Source organism: Diceros bicornis, chromosome 38, assembly GCF_020826845.1.
Source record: "Diceros bicornis minor isolate mBicDic1 chromosome 38, mDicBic1.mat.cur, whole genome shotgun sequence".
Lineage (NCBI taxonomy): Eukaryota > Metazoa > Chordata > Mammalia > Perissodactyla > Rhinocerotidae > Diceros > Diceros bicornis.
This window is the reverse complement of record NC_080777.1, coordinates 18,487,549-18,501,849: the sequence shown is the minus strand read 5'-3', so window position 1 is coordinate 18,501,849 and position 14,301 is coordinate 18,487,549.

Genomic DNA, 14,301 nt, shown 5'->3' with positions numbered 1-14,301 from the left:
ATGTTATCATTTTTGTTTGTTTCCAGATAGTTTTTGATTTCTCCTTTAATTTCATCAATGATCCATTGGTTGTTCAGTAGCATGTTGTTTAATCTCCACATTTTTGTCACTTTCCCAGTTTTTTTTTCCTGGTTCATTTCCAGTTTCATAGCCTTATGGTCTGAAAAGATGCTTGTTATGATTTCAATCTTCTTAAATTTATTGAGGCTTGCTTTGTTTCCCAACATATGGTCTATCCTAGAGAATGTTCCATGCGTGCTTGAGAAGAATGTGTAGTCAGCTGTTTTTGGGTGGAGTGCTCTGTATATGTCTACTAGGTCCATCTCGTCCAGTTTTTCATTTAAGTCTAATATTTCTTTATTAACTTTTTGTCTGGATGATCTATGCATTGCTGTAAGTGGGGTGTTAAGATCCCCTACTATTATTGTGTTGTTGTTGATTTCTCCTTTTAGGTTTGTTAATAGTTGTTTTATGTACATTGGTGCTCCTATGTTGGGTGCATATATATTTATAAGTGATATGTCTTCTTGATGGAGTGTCCCTTTTATCATTATATATTTCCCTTCTTTGTCTTTCTTAACCTGTTTTATCTTGAAGTCTACTTTGTCTGATATGAGTATGGCAACACCTGCTTTCTTTTGTTTGCCATTAGCTTGAAGTATTGTCTTCCATCCTTTCACTCTGAGCCTGTGCTTGTCTTTAGTGCTAAGATGTGTTTCCTGAAGGCAGCATATTGTTGGGTCTTGCTTTTTAATCCATCCTGCCACTCTGTATCTTTTGATTGGAGAGTTCAATCCATTTACATTTAGGGTAATTATTGAAATATGAGGGCTGAATGTTGCTGTTTTGTCACTTATTTTCTGGTTCTTTTGCATTTCCTTTGTTTCTTGTCCCATTTGTTTTGGACTGCCAATTCAGTTTGGTTTTTCTGTCTTATGATTCTTCTAGTTTTCTCTTTGTTTATCATATGTGGTTTTAATTTGATTATTTGTTTAGTGGTTACCTTGAGGTTTGGGCAAAAAATCTTGTGTATGAGATAGTCCATTATCTGATAGCCTCCTATTTCCTTATACTAAGTCAATTCAGTCACTTTCCTCTTCCCCTTCTAAGTTGCTCTTGTTATACCTTATTCTATCTTGTGTTGTGGCTGTGTGTTTACAATGATGAGGTTAAATTTATTTTTGGTGAATTTCTTCCTTTGATCTTTGAGTTTAGTATTTAAGTGGTTGCTAACCTATTCCGGTAAAGATCTACTATTTCTCTGATTTTGTCTACCTACTTTTCTCCTTACTCCAAGCTTTGTGTTCCCTTTCTCTTCTTTTTTTCAGGCCTGAGGGCCTTCTTGAGTATTTCTTGTAGTGGGGGTCTCATGGCCATGAACTCCCTTAGCTTTTGTTTATCTGGGAGAGTTACTATTTCTCCATCATATTTGAAGGATATTTTTGCTGGATAGAGTATTCTTGGCTGAAAGTTTTTGTCTTTTAGTATTTTGAATATATCATTCCAGTCTCTTCTAGCCTGAAAAGTTTCTGTTGAGAAATCCGCTGAGAGCCTGATGGGAGTTCCTTTGTACATTATTTTTTGTTTTTGTCTAGCTGCCCTTAATATTGTTTCTTTGTCGTTGACCCTGGCTAGCCTTACCACTAGGTGTCGTGGTGAAGGCCTTTGTCTGTTAATATATATAGGCGTCCTGTTGGCTTCACTTACTGGTATTTCCTGCTCCTTCCCCAGATTTGGGAAATTTTCAGCTATTATTTCCTTGAATAGGTTCTCTGTTCCTCTTTCCCTCTCCTCTCCCTCAGGAATATCTATAATTCTTATGTTACATTTTCTAATAGAGTCAGATATTTCTCGGAGTCTTTCTTCATTTCTTTTTAGTCTTAGTTCTCTCTCTTCTTCCATCTGGAGTATATCTGTATTCTTATCCTCTAAAGTACTAATTCTTTCCTCCATATTGTCAGCTCTGTTCTTTAAAGATTCCAGATTCTCCTTTATCTCCTCCATTGTGTTCTTCATCTCCATCAGCACTGATTGTTTTTTCTTTATGATTTCAATCTCTTTTGTGAAGAAACTCCTAATCTCATTGAATTGTTTGTCTGTGTTGTCTCGTATTTCGTTGAGTGTTTTTATGATAGCTATTTTGAAATCTCTGTCATTTAGTTTATGGATTTCTGTGTCTTCGGGGTTGATTTCTGGGTGCTTGTCATTTTGTTTCTGGTCTGGTGATTTCATATATTTTTGCATTGTGGTTCCTGTGTTGGTTTTGATTTTTCTCATCCTGGAAGTCTCTGGTTGCAATTTCCACCTGCCGCCACTGTCTGGTGGTAAAGGGCTGTGTAGTCTAAGGCCCCTGCGCTCTGCCCCAGTTTTTCTGCTGTGATCCGCAGTTTTGTTTTGTTTTTTTTCCCCACTGCGATCCACGGGTCCAGTCCAGTTTGTTCAGGTCTGCCTCGGATCGCTAGGTCTGGTCGAGCTGCAGACTCCGGGTTGCGGGGAGGGGGGAGCTCTCTCTTTTGCCCTCTGGGTCCCTGACGTGGGAGGCTTCTCGTTTGCCCCTCTTTATCCGCTCTCTGGGGTGCTCAGATGTTGATGGTAGCCCTGTGGCTCCTCTGAGCCCTCTGTGCGGGAGTTTCCCACTGGCTGAGAGCGCCCGAAGAGCTACAGTTTCCCGCCGAGGGCCGCCCCTCCCCCCTCTCTGGGAGCCGTGTGGACCGGGATCGCTGATCTGATGGGGAGGGAGCAGAGTTCTCCTTACCTCTCCCTACTTCCTCCGGGGGCCCAGCACGTTCCGCTCTCAGATGTGCGGCAGTGTGGATCCCTCCGCTCTAGGTTTTCACTGTCTGGGATTCTGTTGTTGGTCTGTGGCTGTTGCTTTTGTTGTATCTTGTGGGGGAAGGATTCACGGGAAAGCTCACTCCGCCATGATGCTGACGTCACTCCCCGGACGATGGATTTTTATATAATTAGTAGCCAAGAAAAATGAAAGAGATGATGCATACAAGTAGTATCTTTTATATTTTTCCTAGTATTGCCTACCTTTGTTTTTGCAAACTACATTTTTAATCATAGCAATTGTTAGTGTTATATAGTAAAGTTTTTGGACCAATATGTATAATTACATCAATAAGTGCAATCAAATTAACATTAAACTCATCTATTTGAGAAAAAAATAATAACACTTCAATTCCAATCATGTCTCTGTGAGCATAGTTTCAGCCTATTATGAAGAAAAAAGAGTGCTTGGGTTGCATTGCTTTGGGACAATTACAGTTAACTAGTTTTGATCAATGGATCAATATGAAAATGATTCAATTCATATTTTTTACACTTATCTGACATATTAAGTAAAGTATTCACACACAAATACTAATATATGATCAAATAGCATGATTAAATATACAAACATACCTATCCTTTGAACAGGTATCAAACAAGAATAGCTTTACATATGGAAGTTTCTTTAATATTTTCCTCCATCCTTTTTCATCTAATCAACATTTACTCATCCTTTAATCCTCACTATAATGTTACATCATGAGAGTAGCAATCAATTTCCCACTGCCAGACATCTAGTCAGTGTCCCCAAGAACAACTCTTTGGAATAGTGCCAGTTTGTAATGGAGTTAATAATATAAGACAATAAAGTAGGTTTTTCACAAAGCTTAATGACTTCAATTAAAAGGAGGAAATTTTCTTTACATGTTGAGCATATGACCTTTGCATTTCTATTATTGTTTTTAAAAACTCAGTAGTAAATATTAATGTAGTAGACACAAATGATATTTTTTTGTTTGAGAAATTTAGAGGACAATTTGTTGCATTTTTCTTTTACAGTGAAGTGTTTTGGTTAATAGCTCATGAGATGTGAATGCAACCAAACAGTCACAAAAGAATAATATCATTTTAACTGGTATAAACACCCTGCATCACTGAATCATTACGTGGAGAATGACTCACAGTATCTCTGTGTCTCACAGTGCACTTTACATGAGTCTGAAAAGGCCACTGTCACATTAAACCATTGGGGATTATATTTTTACTGCTGTGTAACCTATTTTTTTATTGAGATATAATTGACATATAACTTTATATTAGTTTCATGTGTAAAAAATAATGATTCAATATTTGTATATATTGCGAAATGATCACGATATATTGTGAAATGATCACGACAATGTCCAGTTAAAATCTGTCATCATACATAGTCACAAAATTTTTTCTCTTATGATGAGAACTTTTAAGATCTACACTCATAATAATGATATATTTTGTTTCACTTTGTATTTTAAAGTGCTTCCTGGGCAACATAATTACAAAAAAGTTAAAGATATAGAAAAGATAACTTAGGGGAACGTTTCCAAGTTGGAAGGGAAAATATGTTTTTGTGAAAAAGTATTTTGAAATATAGTCAATATTTGCTGGGCCCCGTGGCATAGTGGTTGAGTTCCGTGTGCTCTGCTTCAGCAGCCCAGGTTCACAGGTTCAGATCCCAGGCATGGACCTACACTACTCATCAGCCATTCTGTGGCAGTCACCCACATACAAAATAGAGTAAGATTGGCACAGATGTTAGCTCAGGGCTAATCTTCCTCAAGCAAAAAAAAAAGAGGAAGATTGGCAACAGATGTTAGCTCAGGATGAATCTTCCCGCGCAAAAACAAAACAAAACAAAACAAAAAACTTGCTATCAGCTTACTTAGCATTTTCTTTCCACCTCTCTCCACATTGTTCTTCAATATATAGCTGATGGACCTACCTATTCAGAAATGAAAGTGACCAAAGGAACCAACTAAGGATTTATGAGGAAATGTTACCAAACTATAGGTAAAAAAGAAAAGAGCATATGTAAAATAAGCCACAGAAAAATAACTAATCCAGGAATTAACATAGAATTTCAGATATATTTCTCCAAGATCTCAAAGCAATTAGACATTGGCATTAAAAAATATACATCTAATCAAATTAGTGATAAATTAACAGGAGAAAGTAATATGTTAGTTAACTATTGACAATGTAATATAAGAGAAAAATAAACTGGTTAAGTATGAAATGCATATTAGATGTAATAAAATGCACAAAGTTTTCTGAATAGGGGAATAATATAAATGAAAGATCTAAATATCACATGAAAACAAATGGAAAATAATAGACACAAATATCAATAGAAACGCATTGGTGAAAATGGTTAATGAACAATAGAATGCAATATATACGTAAAGAAGAAGAAAACACAGCAAGTAAAAGTTTTCATAGGAAAAGAAATATCATTCATGTATAAAAAGGAAATCTGAATATACACATTCAAAGATAACTTGATGTGCTATGGAAAAATGATATAAATTGACAAACAAAAGGGCATATTATGATAAAAACACCAAACTTCAAGATCTAAACATACTAAGTAACCAGGTAAAAAGAGAAGGCACATATTACAATATCCTGAAGAAAATAGTAACCCAAGAAATTTGAACTTATTTTTTTCATTAAAATATAAACATAATAGATGAACAAACAGGAAGAAGCAGTATAAATGTACTATAACACATGTATCATTTCTTAGTGATGGAATTTGTCTAAAATGATAAATGAAAAGTAATTAGGAATGAAAAACGTGTGGTTTGAAATGATTGAGATTAAGAATTAACACATTTTAATAAACTATGCTTAAATGATTAAGATATTGCTTAGCATACAATAAAATATAAATACACTAATATATAATAAATTAAATTATTTAAAATAAGCAAAATTTTGTTGTTTGGGAAAATGGACTTGGAAGTCTACCTTATAATACCCTCATCTTTCATGACACAAAGTCAATAAAAAACGTTTAATGATGGTAAATCGGAGGGTAAGATACAAGAATTGGTAAAGCTAGCAATAGACATTAAGATGTAACACTCCATGTTTTAAGTCACAGTCCTTTAAGTGCTTAAAGGAACATCATAAAATATAAAGTATGTTGTATGTTAAGGAGTAGAAAAAGTCAAAATAAAAAAAAATCAGGAGTTCTGGAGGAGTATAATTTAAAATGGAATGTTCTAAGTAAGTCCAATTAAAAAGGAGACAATTGAGCAAAAACTTGAAGATGATGATCAAGGTAGCAATGCACACATCAGGGGGAAGAACATGCAGAGGCAGAGACAACAGTTGGTACAAAATGTATTCATTGTAAGCACTATGGGTTTTAATTCAAGAGAAATAGAGAACCATTAGAATTTATGATTATATAAATCATAGGATCTAAGTTTTGCTTTAACTAATTGCTCTGGCTTTTTTTTTTTTTTTTGGAAAACAGGTGTAAATGAGCAAAGGTGATAGCGTGGAGACAAGTTTTGAGGCTCTTACAGTAATCCACACACAAAATAATGATGTTGATAATGTTGATAATGAGAAAGACTATGAATGCGAGTGGGCAGGGGGTATGTGGGAAGTCTCTGTCTTCTCAATTTTGTGGTGAACCTAAAACTTCTCTAAAAAATAGTCTAAAAATAAATTTAAAAAGAATACTGACCAACATAGCTTAAATATTTCCCTAGGCTTGACTAAACTTCAGACAGACTTCTTCCTGCCTCTAGGTCTATGACCTCCCTCCTACTCTGGCCCTTACAGAATCCGTATAGCCTAAACACAGAGGTCCTTCCCTCTCTTTTCTTGGAGCATTTACTTTAGCAAACTTGTAATTGCAAATTCTTTCTCTACATCTATTGAGATGTAAATCTTTTTGAAGACTCTCTTGTGAGGTTTGCAGCCCAGGACTGTCTTTCTTCATCCTTTGCAAGCAGAGGACCTGGGAACCATCCTTTGAAGTATCATTATCAAGGATGCCAGCATCCCTCTCTCCTAGTTTCTGTGGGAGAGTGGGAGCCTAACTTCAGTACACATCTTGCTCAGAGTTGCAAAATTACCTCTTTTCATGAAGTTAGGGAAAGTTTACTTACCTTTGAGTAAGTCCAATTAGCAAACAGAGATGGCCTAAGATTCCCCCAATTCTGCTCTTAAAAACTCTCCTGCCTTTTTTTTTCACGGAGTTGAGTTACAGACTGTGTTACGTTCTCTCTCATCTGTTGCAAGAGTCTCCAATAAATTCTTCTTTACCTTTTTTACTCTGACTGGTACAATTTTTGCTTTGACAGTACTTTGTGTCATTTTTGTTTTATGAAATGACAGCTTCACGAAAGAACTGTAGGATGGAAAATACAATGAATAATACTGATTAGAAATAAACTGTATTAAAATAGTCCTTGTTTTGTTTTCTTCAAAATGTCCTTAAGCACAGATTCCTACAAGTTTCAATTCTAAAACTAGATATAATAGCTTTAAAATGTTGAACTAACAGAAATTCTTCTTTATCTCACTGTGATTAGACTATAGAAATTGTGTTCACTTTAATACTTCTGATTTAATGTGTAATCATTGGAATTTGCCCTCCATAGAAAGGAAATATCTAGGACTAAAAATCAATAATAGCAGTTTTGAAAATCATTTTCTATTGATGCGATTCTGCTTCCAGAATAAGACTAAGCCCACAATTTGAAACTTTGCAGTAACATGAAAACAGTTGACAATTACTGTAATTTAGAATTTAACTCACATTCAGATTGCAATGGGTAGAAAAATAAATCCCTGTCTGAAACTCTTCTCACCGTATGTATTTTGAAGCATCTTTTAAAATATAAAATCAACATTGCTATGCTAGTCACAGCAAAGTACTTTCCCAAATGTCATATTAAACTCATTACTGGGAGAATGACAAGGCTTTCTACTGTGATTGTTCTTTCCTCAAAGGCAAAAATTGCCAGTACTTCCGAACTTAATATAAGATGTGATTGGAGTTGGAAGAATTAGTTCTGTTGAATATGTATTCCAAATGCTTAGGTTTAAAAATATATATAGGTGAGTATGCTTTATTTCCATTTAAACCTGTAGTTAGCAGACTAAATTTTTACTTTGAATATCCTCATATTAACTTGCTTGATATCAAAGTGGCTGCAGAGTTACATTTTTAAGAAAAGGTTGACACAATATTTGTTCTAAATTAAAAATGTTTTGGCTGTCTTTTCTAGGCTTTGTTATTTACTTTTACAACAATTATACTCTTCATCATGCTGCTTCATATTTCCTTGGCTTCCTTTTAGAATACCATAATGTGTTTTTCTCTTTGCTTTTAATGAAATTCTTGGTAGAAAGGAAAATTGATGGATATTTCGTGAAATATTTTAGCTATATAAAACAGAACTCCAATTTTTTGAAGTAAATTATAATAGATTATTTACAAGAGACATTTGCTATCATCTCTCAGCTAAATCTACAATGGTTATTCTTATGATTTAATAACAATTTTCTTACCTTAGATTATGTTATCGATATATATGAGAGGTTTTAGGTGAATGATATAAAACATTTTGAAGTAGGGGTATCATTTGAAAAAACATAGAAGCATTTTACTCTAGAAGGTTAGGTTTTCAAAAATATAAATATCATCTTCACATACAATTTTAATTTCTCTTCAATAACAATTGAATGAATACCTAACATTTTCTCTTCCTTACTCCTCACTCCTTCTTGAAATTACACTATTTTTTCTTTCATCTCCACTACTTTACTGAAAATGACCTTGATCGGGTCATTAAATCCAATTGACATTTTTCATTCTTCATCTTATTTGGCTTCTTGAGCAACATTCCAAATATGAGACTAAACTCTGGATTTTGAAATGCTCTTTGCATTCAGTTCCTCACAATATAGACCACAGTTATTTCTCATACTTTACTAGTTTATCCTAAACTATATCTTTTGCTGAGCTAAAATCTTCTACCAGAAATGAATGTTGAAGTTCCTTGGGGTATAACCTTAGAACATTTTCTACTGTTATTCTTCACTTTCTCTCTAGTCCACTGGTTTCTGAGTATAGTCAACATCAGAATCACCTAGGAAGAACTGAAAATCTGCACATTTTTTGAGACACCTCCTCACAGATTTACTATTAAAATGACAACATGGATTGTCTCCATAGCTCTTGGAGTGGATGTGGGAGACAGGAGTCCCACCAGAGCAACAGAAAAGCCAGCCTCTAGCCTTTAGACTTGTAGAAATGACTGGGGAAGGAAATCATGCCCAGAATTTTACCTGACCCGTGATAAATACAAACTTGACCTTCAAAACTTCTACCAAATCTTGGTTTTGTAAACATGGCTATTAAGAATTTCCAGTTTTCTTCACTGAAATGATATTCTATTGCATCTGAGTTTTGTACAGACACACACACACAAATTTCTGTTATGCTAGAGAAAGAATTGCAATAATGTCAAGTTATTCTGAGCTATACCTATACCAAGCAAAAGGTCATGTTTACATTTGTTGCATTAGAAAAACATAATTTCCTTAGTGGGGACTATTCACATATTTTTCTGAGATTTATACTATTTATCTTTGCAAATATTTCTATCTCTTTACAAGTGTATTGTGATAATATACTCTGTATGAATATAGTATTGTGGGAATACTCACACTTACTTGAGATATAGTGATCAAAAGGGGTATCTTCATCTCACCTTGGACCAGGGGCTAGCATGTCATGAATAAGTAATAAATTTGTATTAGAAAAATCACCCTGAACTGTCTTGATGAAGATACCCATATTGTTGCTAACCACGGAGGACAACAATGGAAAGGAAATCTACTTTGGTTTTAGGGACTATAAGTTCAATTCACACGTATAAAATATTCCTGTGGTCAGAACATTTTCATTATCACACCACACACCTACCTGGTCTGGGATCCTTATTCATTTGATCTATGCAAGCTAAATATCACTTTTTGGTCTTGGTCACTTCATCATCTTAGTCGGGGAACAAACTTAATCTTCAATATCTTTTTCCATCACTTCTATTTTTCAGACAATGATACTTGAAGCATTTTTCAATCTTTGTGGCCATTACCATGTCAGTGAATTCCTCAAGAATTTGATGAAAGCTATTACGGGACCTTTGAGGATGACATGATTAGGTGGTAGGTGGCCAGGCCACTTATAATAAATCTACACCACCACTACTATTTCCTTGATATTTGGATTTTTTGGCCTATGATATTATTACAAGGAATTTCTACTTACTCACCTTTTAAATAATGTCCATCATCGGGTCCCAGAGACTGAAGCTGGCACATTGAGTTAAAAATAGTTGATGTGCCTTCACATCAATGAATTCAGTCTCATAGAAAATTATGTTGCTTCTTCTTTTCTTGACAATCATATAAACGAGCTTATGCATACACTAAGGTAAGCTCTACTTCTGCTTTTTATACCAGAGATATTTATCAATTAGAAACTGGGGTATAGGGGTCAAAGAGAAAGTAAAAGCATAGATGCTGCAGAAGTGTCACATGGTTGAAGAGAAAAAATTAACAGTGAAGGTCTACCAAGATAGCAAAGATATGAAGGATCAAATCCACCGCTCTAATTCTCCCCACTCCCCAGCCATGCATAGTTTTCTCCCATGCATGAGTCGAGTACCATTCTCCTGAAATTCTTGGTGATCCCCTCGGCAAATGTCCACAGTTCTTTCTTAGGGTAGCTCTCTCCTATTAGAATCAGAGAATTTTCCTCTGAATTCTAGGTGTCTTGGACTCTCTTGACTCTCTGCTTCCTCTCCTCAACTTAGGGAGTATGCTGGGCTCTGCCTCAGTTCTTCTTCCCGTCTCATAGCCTAATAAGCTGAAACAATTGTAAGCCTCATCTTGTTTTTTCCATCAAATGTCTCAGGGAACATTAACTTTTGTTGCAAGATGACCAGTGTCCCAAAAAGCATTGTATCAAGTATTTTATGTTTGTTCTTGTTGTTTTAAGGCAGGAAGGCAAATCTGATAGTCTTTAACTCTTTAGAAGCGAGAAGTGGAAGTCCCTCAACAAGTGGAATGTGTTTGTTTTAATGTAACATTAAAGAATTCGGGGATCCATATACCTTTTGAAAGTTTTGATTTTTCATAGGCTCTTTTAAAGCATAGATGTATGTTATCTCTAGAGTAAATATAGTAGGCTCAGTGATGGCCACCCAAAGATATCAGGTCGTAATCTCTGGAGTGTATACATATTAACTTATAAGGAAAAAATATCCTTGCAGATGTGAATAAATTAAGCATTTTGATATGGAGAGATTAACCTGGATTATGTGAGTAGGCTCTAAATCCAGTTACCAATATTCTTATAAGAGAGAGGCAGGGGGAAACCTCACACACAGAAAAGGAGGAGGCAATGTGAACACAGAGGCAGAGATTGGCGTGATGCAGCCCTAAGTCAAGGAATGCCAACAGCCACCAGAAGCCGGAAGAGGCAAGGAATGAATTAATTCTCCTCTACAACCTGCAAAAGGAGCAAAGTGCTGCGGCTCCTTGATTTTGGCTCAATGAAACTGATCTCAGCCTTCTGGCCTTCAGAGCTGTGAGAGAATAAATTTCTGTTGTTTTAAGCTACCAAGTTTGTGATAATTTGTTACAGCACACACAGGAAACTAATACAGTAACCAATAAACAATAATTAAAATATGCATAACAAACAAATGGAACAATTAATTGGTTGAAAAGAGGAAAGAGAAGAGACACAAATGGGAAACAAATAGTAAGATCAAGACTTTAAATCCAAATATATAAGCAGCCTGTTTCCTGGGCAAAACATGAGTTTCACAGTTTTGCCCCAAGCTTGGTACTGGCAAGCCCCGGGGAAAAGCTACCATAGAATGTCACCTCTTCATTCTGTGATTTCTTCATCTTTTAGTTGCTGGCTCCTCCAATTTTGGTTACCTCAGCAACCCTTTAATGATTAATATATACCTATTACATGCATACACACACATATGTATATATACGTATGTGTATGGGCGTACATTGGTTCTGTTGATACATTTTCCATATAAGCATTCAATATTAAAGTTTGTAAATTTTATTATTTAAGAAAATCTCCCTGAAATAAACAAGCTCAAATGGAAGTTGAACCATTATGTATTTTCTCATGTTAATTAATAATCTAACTGACTTTATAGGATGACCATCAATACTAACATACAGATTTGAGCAATCAAGATTACCATTTTGATTTACTTCAGAGAAATAACTCATCCTAACCTTAGCAGTTAAAAAAAAGTTATTTTTCACAGGAATATTTTGACTTAATGGGGACAAAAGGAATTATTCAACAAGTTAGATAATGAACCTCTAGGCATTAACAGAAACAGGGAAGAGTGAAGTGAGTGTCCAGATGGTCTACAGATTTAATCCTTTTTCCAATGAAAACCTAAGAATTTGAGAAATGTTGTAAATCAAGAGATAATCTGAATGGTCAATAAATAAGTGAAACAATACAATTAGTAACTGAATCAACTAAATGTAGTATAGGTTCATAAAGACATCATTTTGAAATTAAGATATGCAAAATATTTATACTTACATTATCTTAGTATAAAATTCAGTCATATCTTTATTCAAAGTCTGTTAACTTTATAGCCTTTTAATATTCACAAACAATCCACTCATAAAGTTATTTATATCTCAGTTTCATGCTGTCATGACCTGTCTTCCAGGACCTTATTGAAGAAACAGTGAGACAAACAGCGTCTCTTATTTTTTATCCCTATTATTAAAATTCAGAAATGATTGTTACCACTTTTGAGAATGACAGGCAAGTAGTGGGGAAAAGAGTGATTGAGTTTTTAAGTTAACGTGATTTAAAAATCAAATCCTGAATCAACTCAATTATTACCTCCTCTGCAAAATATTTTTTCTCAGTCTTTTAGGTAGACTTATCCACTCTGTCTCACGTTTTATTTGTCATATTATAGTAAAATTTATTATTTAATATCGCACTTTTATTTCTTTATGTTTATTCCCCCATATACTGTGAATTGCTCAAGTCCAGAGAGTACGGCACACCAATATTTGTAATTGCAAAGCTAAAGCATTCTTTGACATGAAATCATCACTAGTGGATAGAGTGAATTTCTTTTATTAACTTGAAATAATCTCCGGTAAATGGTTAATCTTTTCATCAGACAATTTTGAAATTTAAATGAACTTTTTGTGTGCTACAAACATGGTATGCAATTCACTGTCTTTTCTCCTTTATTCAATTACAGAACCAAAAAACTGCATCATAATTATCTATTGTGCCGTTTCCTCATTGAATGAGGGCCAGAAATGTGTCTATGTACCATGTGTTCTGAGATTCTAGAATACCAGCCAGCATAAATAGAAAGCCATATGATGAAACAGTCATCTACTTTTCATATTCACATGTGGATACTTTATTTCACTCTTTTTCTCAAGCAATATGGAGGGAGGCAAAGCAAATCCTTGAAACGTGTCCTCTCACCTCTCAAACTTTCTTGACCACATCCCTTTTGAGAGAGAAATACTTTATTTCTCCACTCATAACAATACAGCTGTTAATATATTGCAGACAGCATAATTTAAGATAGGCAAAATGTCAATTTCAATTTAAAAGTAGACATATGAACAAGACATACATAGATATTTGCTTAATTTAAAACACAACATTTAGCTTATACCTCAAATAGCATAATTCATATTCTATGTCAGTGGTCAAATTATTAATTTACCTAGTTGTTTATGCTATTAAACTGGCATTGAAGGGTTTTAATATATAATATAGATGATTCTTACAATCTATAAATTTATAATATGTCCTATCATTAAGAATATAAAATAATAATTATCTGTCTAATACAAGGCTTTCTACACATACGATCACAAACTGAACAATAACAGTCGATAAAATGATTTGCAATATCTTTATAGTCAAATCAAGAACATTGGCAAATATTTTATATAATTATATTCATTTATATATATAAAAAAGTAATAATTATTATTTAGCCACATCAAACATGCTTCTTATTCTAAGAAATTCAATGAAAATTGGCATTAAGAAACTATTTCTTCCTGATGATAGAGGAATTGGTGGGCTCTGAAGTCCCTTCTTGACTCTGAAAAATATCCAGATATGTTAGCCTATTTTTCTTTTGTAAGAGAGTTTTGGAAAAACAATTATCTTTATAGATTGTGAAACACATAAAATATGTTGAGTAGTGTTTTCAACACTGCAATAGAATAACAGAGAGAATAGATATCAAAATAGCACAGGACTAATGATGTAAAAATTCAAAGAAACATCCATGATGAATACAGCTCAGTAAGCCTATGTCGTAGCTTGCCAGTGAGTTCAGGGCTTTCATTTGTTGACTGAAAATACATTGTAATGAAGATTTTTTCAGCTCTATAAAAAATCCAACA